We start from the raw sequence: 9716 nt of genomic DNA, 5'->3' as shown, positions 1-9716 counted from the left end.
TAAAAAATTACAATCCTCCATGATATGAGAAGGGAATTTCATGGAGTTGTATACGTTAAATACTACCTCTTCGTCTTGCAACCGTAGTATAAGCTTACCCTCGTGGACATCAATGAGAGTCCTACCCGTTGCAAGAAATGGTCTTCCTAGGAGGATTGGTACCGAATCGTCTTCTGCCATGTCGAGCACTACAAAATCGACGGGGAAAATGAACTTGTTCACTTTCACTAAGACATCCTCCATAACTCCTTTCGGCCGGGCAATTGATCTATCGACCAATTGAAGCGTCATGTTGGTAGGCTTTGGCTCTCCCAAATCGAGTTTCCTAAAAATGGACAAAGGCATTAGATTGATACTAGCACCTAAATCACATAAAGCTCTATTAAACTCAACATTACCAATTGTGCATGGGATGGAAAAACTTCCCAAATCTTTGAGTTTAGGTGGGAGTTTATTCATTATAATCGCGGAGCATTCCTCCGTTAGCGCTACCATTTTATTTTGTTCTAACTTCCTCTTTTTGGCGAGGATTTCTTTAAGAAACTTTGCATAGGTCGGCATTTGTTATAATGCCTCCGCAGACGGGATATTAATGTGAAGCTTCTTAAAAATTTCCAAAAACTTGCCATATTGGTGATCCAATTTTTCCTTTTTTTAGTCTTTGTGAAAATGGGAGCTTCGGTACATAAGTCCCAATTGGATCACTAACATATTTACTATTATCCGCGGAAGTCATGGTTTTCGGGTCCGAACCGGGGTTGCTTACCGTTTCCGGTTCGTTACTTACCTTTGGAGCGGTTGGAATCGCCTTTGGAACCGGTGGCTCCAAACCCTTACCACTACGGAGTGTAATTGCTTGCGCGGTCTCTTGATTCTTGGGCCTTGGGTTTTGTTCGGTATTGGTTGGGAGAGAACCGTGTTGTCTCTCTTGTTGTTGGTGATTCAATTGGGCCACTTGATGCCCCAAATCCCTACAAAAAGCCTCATTGTCAGCAAGACGGGAAGATATTTCCTTAAGGAGATTAATTACCGTAGAGTCTTGCGTGTTGCTAGGAGGTTGAGAATTTTGTCCTCCTTAGGCGTTGGGGGGTTGACCCAAACCTTTCTCCTTGTATTCATTATTAAATCCGGATGGGGGCTTCAACACATTTTGATTGTTGCCATATGACAAATTCGGTTGTTGGTGTTGAGGCCTCCATCCGTTGTTATTATTATTACGGTGGCGATAAGCATTAGGGTTATAATAGGAGTTATAATTAGAATTGTACCTTGGTTGTCCCCCTACATAACTTACGCTCTCGGCATCGCCGGCAAAAGGGCTACCGACGTGGCACTCTTGACCATGATGGTCACCACCGTAATGTGAGCACATAAGGACTTGTGCGGAGTGTTTGAGGCTCACTTATGCCATTAAGGAATCTAGCTTCTTATTCATCTCAACCATGGAGATTTTGGGAGCCTCGTCTTCCACGGCAAATGTTTGATGTCGCGAGGGTTCGGCAAGCCGATCTTCTTGCCATTGGACGCTTTTTCTAGCTAACTCATGGATAAGTTCATAAGCCTCGCTTGCCGATTTCCTAAACAAATCCCCACCTGCGGCGGAATCCACGGTTGCACGATTAGTGGGAGTTAAACCATAATAGAAGGTACTTACAAGATCGTGCTTGGGGATGTCATGATGTGGGCAATTTCGGAGCAACTTTCGGAACCTAGCTCAAGCTGAGTGAAGGGCCTCGTATTCAAGTTGCCTAAAAGAAGTGATATCATTTCTCAACTTGACCGTTTTGGACGGCGGGAAGTAGTAGGAAAGGAACTCCTTCTCAAGCTCCTCCCATGATGTGATTGATCCCGCCTCCAACGAGTGCAACCATTCCAATGCTTGACCTATCAAAGAGAAAGGAAAAAGCTTTAGACGTACGGCTTCAATCGGAACACCATTTTGCCGAGAAGTATCGGCACACATAAGAAATTTATCAAGATGTTCGTTGGGGTTCTCATGAAGTTCTCCTCCAAATTGACCGAGTTGTTGAATCAATTGGATCATGTTTGTCTTAATCTCACAGGTGTTGGCCGGAATGGTGGGAGCGACGATTCCGTTGCGATTTTAGGGCCTATGCGGAGCAAGGATCTCCATCATCGTTCTTGTGTCATTGCCCCGAACATTGTTCACGGGTTGGACGGGTGGTCTTTGGTTTGCCTCGGGTTGGTTGGCTTCGTTGTTGAGGTTGGCCATCTTTTCTCTTCGGATCCTACAAAGAGTACGTTCAATTTCAAGATCAATAGGAACGAGAGTACCACTTCGAGATCGGGTGTACATAAACTAAAGAAATAAATAAAGAAAAATATGAACAAGAAAGAATGTTTGTTAGTATAACCAAAGTATAAACAATTTATACAAAAAGAATGCCTAGACTAACAATGAAACGTTTTGGTCTAATATTGCAAGAACATATAAATCCCCGGCAACGGCGCCAAAAACTTGATGAGTATCCGGTAGAGCGGTAAAATATAATGATAAGTGTGTGCTAGGGTTATGGATATGATCTCTCTAAGTGCTTTAACTCTACTAGACGCTACTACGTAGGGGCAAGTGTACCCCATCGTATCAAGCAATAATCCGGTTAAGACCAGGTATCGAATCCACGGGATTTATAACCACAAGTATTAAACTACTCGGTTTTACACGTTATCTAAGCGGTGAATACTTTAGACTTGAGTTTGGTGACAACTATAAACTACTCCTAAACTACGGGTGAGACAATTTTCATGTATTTCAAGCCCTTTTAGAGTGATACGGGTAATGATAAGTTATAACCTATGACAAACAACACGAAATATACACGATTAATAATTTACTCTTGCAAAGAAGACTATTTATAGACCGAACAACTCCGTGAGGTTCTAGAGTCGTGATTTCCTCTTAAGGCGACTCTAATACTTAGGATCAGAAACTAGGGCCCGTAAGTTTCGTGGCTCGTCAATTCCTACGGTTTCTGGATTGTCAACTCCGGTAAGGCAACACTTATGTGATTCCTAATAGATTTCGGAGCTCGTAAACGACCTACACAACAATCAATTATAAGTATCAAAACAAGCAATAAACAATAACGTATAGTGAAAACGGAATTGTAAATCATGTATTATAAATATGGATTACGAAAATACGGGATACAACCAAGCCTAGTACATAGAAAGAGTACAAGCTAATTAACGAGTAGAAAGGGAAGAAGAATCGGCCCTTAGGACTAGCTAACCGGACTCAAAGTCGTCTCTTAGGACTTGGAGATGGAACTTTCGAGCTTGGTGAATACGGTTGGAACAGAACTTCGGCGGAGTAATGGGAGGATTATACAAGCTCTCAAGGTGTGAGGAACTTTAGTACATAGAAAATTGAATGAGGAAATGAGTGCTAATCACTCTTATTTATACATCAAGCTCGGGGGGTAGAATCGTAAATACACAAGTATATTATTTCTACAGTTTTCCCATGGCACGCCCCGCGTGGACAGGTAGACGCCCCGCGTGTATGCCCATTCCGTTGATAATTTCTGGCATGTGGATCAGATTCAGTCTTGTTATTTGAACCACGCCCCGCGTGGACTGGTAGACGCCCCGCGTGTTTGCCCATTCCGTTGATAATTGCCGGGGTGTGGATTAGATTCAGACTTGTTGTCTCAACCACGCCCCGCGTAGGTTGGAGTACGCCCCGCGTACCTGAGCTCCTGAGATTTTGATTGAAGAATTGCTCTTGTACGCCCCGCGTATAAGTGGAGACGCCCCGCGTGGCTTGAAAAATGCCCCGCGTGGCTTGGAAAACGCCCCGCGTACCTGAACTCCTGAGATTTAGATTGAACAATTGCTCTTGTACGCCCCGCGTATAAGTGGAGACGTCCCGTGTGGTGTCTGTTGACTTTGTGAGACCATGCAGTCTGACTACTGTGATTGAGAGGGCATTGTTTTACGCCCCGCGTGTTTGCTTCTGCCCCCCGCGTGTGTCGGTGAGTTTTACTCCTTAACTCATACCTGCGAAATACAATTCTTGAGAGCCGAGTTAGCTTGACATTTATTTTTCTGAAATTAATCAAAAACAAAGGAAATTAACCAAAAGCATAAAATTTATTTTTATTTTGTTATTTTATTAAAAGCACATTATTTTTGTAATTAAACTCACTTATTTAGTCCACAATTAAACCGTAATTCACGCTAAAAGATAGGGGCAAAATGCCCCTATCAGTCTTCAAACCTGAAGACCGAAACAAGCTAACGGTGGTGAACCACCCGGATCAAATTGATTTCAGAAGCCTACAAAGCATGATGTTCGGGAAGATGGTTAATGGAAAGTGGGTGTGGATGTCGGATTTCGTTGAGGCAAAGAGGGTTGAGAGCAAGAAAAGAAAAAATGAGCCTGCTGTATCAGTGTCGTCAGAATCTGAGAATGTGGAACGGGCCAGGGATCTGGGCTTCTATTGAAAGTGCTCAAAGCTATCCAACGAAGATATTCTCTCCCAGTTGAACGCCCTGTTTGTGCAGACCAAAGCCAACCGCAACCAGATACACGCGCTGGAACATAAAAATGCCCACCTATAAGGCGAGGTCGATATACTAAAGCACCTCTATGTGGAAGAAGAGCAAGGGCGGGAGAGTCCCTCTGGTGCCTCAATAAAAAGTCCGGTAAGAGCAAAACCTGAGATCAACAATGTCGCGGCCTCCTCGAAAGGGGATGGCGTTGTTCCTGCCATGGATAGAGAGGTTGATTCCTCTCTTTCCCCGCTTGTCTGAACATTCCATATGTCGCCTGTCCAAGCATCTGGTAACACTTATAACCCTTTTTGTCATTTGTTTAAACTCCTCTGATATCATGTTATGCATTTTCTTCTGCTTCCTAGTATTAACATTGGGGACAATGTTCGATTCTAATTTGGGGGTTGGAAAATTACAATAATGATTGCAATATCTGTATGCATAATATGATAAAAGATCGAACAAGTCGTTATTGTAGTATGTTCTGAATAATAACTTACCCCATGTGACCTCTTGGCATGTAAAAATGTAACATTTTTGTCTATCCTCAGTAAATAGTTATTGTTTTGTGTTCGTTCCATCATGTGAACAACTAGTTCTTCGTTTGTTTAGACCCTACAGTAATTCCTGAGTAAACGGTTTGTGCATGTATGTTTGAAATGTGTGGTGAAAGCCTGGTGATAATTTTTAATTCCCGAGCTTTGAAGTTCCAAAAAATTTTTAAGTTTTAAATCAACATTCACTTGAGGGACCTTTTGCCCTAATGCATGAAAATCCCAAAATAGTGAGAACTTGAGCTTACAATTGCATGTAAATGCATCGATTCTTTGAAGAGTGGGCTAGTACTTATTGTCTTTAGGGAGAATTTGCTTTGGTAAGCCCTATCGAAATGGAAAAATTTTGGACAAGCATTGAATGATAAAGGCACTTAGTCACCTAACTCAACCGTTAAAAGACATACCCTGTGCATTACACCCACATATTAGGATAAACCATTTGAGCTTGCCCTTTTATTTCGTTAACTTAGCCCTTAAATAACCACATTTGTCACACCAGACCCGAAACGGCATCGGGTATGAACGGAAAACAGGATAACCAACTTCTAACAGTCTGAAAGGCGAATCTATTTTAAAAATTTATTCGGACTACCTAAAATTTTATTTATTATTTGGCTTGGACTTGATAATTCTATCAAGCTTCCTACGTATCCCGAACGTCTTTTAGTATTTAAACCGGGAATCAAAGCCACGTAGTTCTACCTGTTTTAGGTAGTTCTAATATGTAGTTCTCTTAACTTATTAACTCGTTTTAACTTATTGACACTTTGAATAACAGACTAATACTTTAATTGTATATTTCACTTTGTTATAGTTGTTATATATATAAATCATTTTAAAAAAACGACTCAAATCGAATAACGTTTTATCAAATCGAACAACGTTTTATCAAAACGAATCAAATCGAACAACGTTTTATCAAAACGAATCAAATCGAATAAACCGCTTTAACAAACCAACTCATAATCAAATTAATCGCTTACAAACCAACTCGTAATTAAATAAATCGCTTTAACAAATCAACTCATAATCAAACAAACGTAAAACATTATAATTCAAATCATCAAACATTATCAAAATGTAATACAAAATTTGCGTGTGTGTGTCCATCCTCGAATTCCACCCGTGTAGCTTATTATAACATCAATCATATCAATAATCGAGATATCTCATTCATATCTCGCCTTGCCTAACGTTAAGACTACCAGCCGTGCACTTTGGCCATACCGCCCTTAGGTGTGGTCTTACAAATACAACTCCTACCCCGGGCAATCCTAAATGGACAAAACCATTTTATTTATCTTTCAAACGATCACAACTCATGAAAATCATCCAAAATAATAACAACTGCAATAACTTTCTCAATCCAAAAACAATTCGCATATAAGATCATCAAATTCATTTTCTCGACCAAATTTCCAAAATACCACGATAATAAATAATTATTCTTCAAATAATCAAAATCAGAAGTATATAAATATTTTAAACAATATATTTTAAACAGTTTAATAAAACATATTCAAAACCCCGTAAATCATTTAAAACTGAAACTTATTTTTATTTGTAATCGGAATAGCTATTTTAGACCGGATATATTGTTAGACTCTTATATTACCATAAATCTATTTGTACTAATTGTATATTCAAATTCATGTGCCAATTATATATTTTACTATACCGACTAATTGGGAAATATCGTTATTAGTCCTTCTAGTTTATAACTTATATAAAATTAAATTTTAAACCAACGTTTATATCAGACTATTTATGTTCGTTATTGAAATTGTAATATATAACACTAAACTGGTATTGTTACTTCTGATCGAAGGTTCAATTAGACTCGTAACATTACTAGGAGTCTATTCGTACAAATTTTATATTCTAATTATATTCCAAACTCTTGTACTAATTTTAGTAGATTTTAATTGACAATTGTCGATATTAATCCTTCTATTTTGACTCGAAAAATTAAGATTGTTCAAACTATTTTATTGATAAAATTTGAAAATAATCAAAATATTCGTATTGGGTTATTTTCGGTCGCTGAGACATTAATTTTAATCCGATGTAATTATTTTGGACTGATTATACATTTAAACTCGTGACGCTACTAAAAGCTTATTAATAGCGGATTAAATTTCACTTAGAAAAAGATAATAGGACAATTGTCTAAAATTTCATATTTTTATTAGTAACCTATAGATTTCATAATTCACTATTTATAAACATATTAAAATTTGATGAAACGGAACAAAACTTACTCAAAGTCATACTTATAACTGTTAGGCATGAATATGACTGCAATTAAACAGCATGTTAATAACAATTTGTGAGTGTTTTGGGCGAAATATTCCTAAATAAAAGAACTTATAAGTGTTTTATGCAGATTTGTATTGATTAAGTCAAAAGGGCTACCACACAGCCTGTTTTGCAACGAACCTTGAGGAGTAGAGCAACTTTTGATCCAGCGGATCTCTGCTGCGTACCTGATGACGGATAGCGACTAGACAAGTGGCAGGAGCGGCGTGGCAGTGACAGCAGGCGTAGGAAAGGCAGAAAAGCAACATGATGACAAGATGGATCACCTCCTTGAGTGTTCAAGGGTCAAATTAGAATTAATCATTTCCTAGTAACTTAGCTGTAGAAAAACAATCTTTTTGTAATATTTTGTGGTACGACTCGTATTTCTTCCCTTATATAGACGTAGTGGAAGGAAGGAGGGAGTACCTTTTGACTTTGGATAATCGTTTAACTAGAATTTTGGTTTTTGAGAGAGGAAAAGCTCTCTAAGGAAGATGACTCCATCAATGGAGGTTTGTGGAATTAACTCAGGCTGTTCACTCTACACTATGAGTGAGTAGTCATTTTGAACGGATTTGGCTAGTTAGGGCCGGTTATGTAAGTCCTCTATTATCTTATTTATTAATGAATGGTGATATATTATGCTGTGCTTGATAAATCTTTAACTCCATTACTAAAGGCATGTAAGTTAGTGTTAGATGCATGATAGGAAACTGCTTTCATCTTCACGGAACTATTTGTCAAGCATTCAACCCCGAAACAGAGATGTCAAGAGGTTGTATCAAGGGTTTTCTTAATAGAAATGTTGTTTCGATCGTAATGCAAGAAAGAACTAACTTTAGGGACGCTTGAGGTTGTAGTACATCTTAGAATTTTAAGAACACACGAGAGTTGACTTAAGTGAGCATTAAAGCAGAGACCTTGACTTCACTTTACATCATTCATAAATAAATAGGGTGTTTAGAGACTGAAAGTAAAGTAACCTGTTCCGTTGTGCTTAACCTGTTCTGCCTTTTACCATCATTAAGTACTTCTTTTAATCAACCAAATCATTGACTTTGTTACTGTTTAAACAACATCTCTAAATCTAAAGGCTACACACACCACGAACACCCTGTTCTACAAAGTATTTCTTATAAACTTTGGTCCTCAATCCCTGTGGATACGATACTTGACTTATCACTTTATTACTTGTATCTAGTGCACTTGCTAGAGTCCATTCAGGAGACAACAAGTTTTTGGCGCCGTTGCCGGGAATTGAAAGCAACAAAGTTTATACGAACTTTTCTGTGAAACAATGTGTTTTTAATCTGTTTGCTAAATAGTGCAGCCAGAAGGAATCTTTATCGGTTTATGCGCAGAGCTGGACCTCCTGTTTTTCCTATCGATCTCGAATTGGAGAGAATGTGTAGACGAAACAAAGCGGGAGCTCGACGTGTAAGATAAAGAGAACGACAAAGAGAGAGAAGAATGGCTGGAAGGGTACCACCCGAACAACCAGTTCAACCAAACCAGTAAGAAGAGGGAGAAAATAATAACCCTCTTGTCATGCGAATCAGAGATTATTCGAGACCGACCACGGAAGGATATTCATCATGCATCGTGCTGCCCAACGAAGGGAACAGCATGTTCGAGGTGATAGCATCTATGATACAAATGTTGCAGGCAGTCGTACAGTTCAATGGATACCAGTCGGAAGATCCAAATGGGCATATTCTTGAATTTATCACGATGTGCAACACTTTCAGATCAAACAGAGGCGTTGCTGACGACATAATCCGACTAAAGCTATTTCCTTTTTCTCTAAGAGATAAAGCGAAGAATTGGTTGAAAAACTTGCAACCAGGAACGATTACTACTTGGGAAGAAATGGCCAGCGCTTCCTTAATGAAATATTTCCCACCAAGGCAAGCCATTAAGCTCAGAAACGAGGTTTCTCATTTCGTGCAAGAAGAGGATGAATCCTTATCCGAGGCATGGGAAAGGTACAAGGAATTACTAAGGAGAGTCCCCAATTATGGCATCCCTGTGTGGATGCAAATGCAGAACTTTTACAATGGGGTAACCAACATTTATAAGATCCAGATCGAGTCAATAGCCAATGGAAACCCCGAAGATCTGGAACCACAAGCCTTGTACGACCTTATTGAGAGAGTAGTAAGCACAAGTTATAACTGGCACTCTGCCAAAAGTGAAGGAAAAAGAGCGGGAAATGAAGATGTTATGTCAAAATTGACAAGCCAGGTAGAACAGCTTGCCAGACAGCTCGACAAGATAAATGTGTCCTCGATCCACAACGAACCACCATTCAATGACATTTGTGATTTTTGTGGAGGC

The 9716-nt window shown here is 39.2% G+C and overlaps 1 non-coding gene across 1 annotated transcript; it reads right to left on the bottom strand.

Annotated features, from left to right (window-relative positions):
- Positions 1-9296: 9296 nt before the first annotated feature.
- Positions 9297-9403, bottom strand: LOC136215857 (small nucleolar RNA R71). The gene has a single exon (XR_010682860.1). It is a non-coding gene; the product is annotated as a small nucleolar RNA R71 (small nucleolar RNA).
- Positions 9404-9716: the final 313 nt, after the last annotated feature.

Source organism: Euphorbia lathyris, chromosome 1 (genome assembly GCF_963576675.1).
Source record: "Euphorbia lathyris chromosome 1, ddEupLath1.1, whole genome shotgun sequence".
Lineage (NCBI taxonomy): Eukaryota > Viridiplantae > Streptophyta > Magnoliopsida > Malpighiales > Euphorbiaceae > Euphorbia > Euphorbia lathyris.
This window is presented reverse-complemented; position numbering and strand designations above follow the sequence as displayed.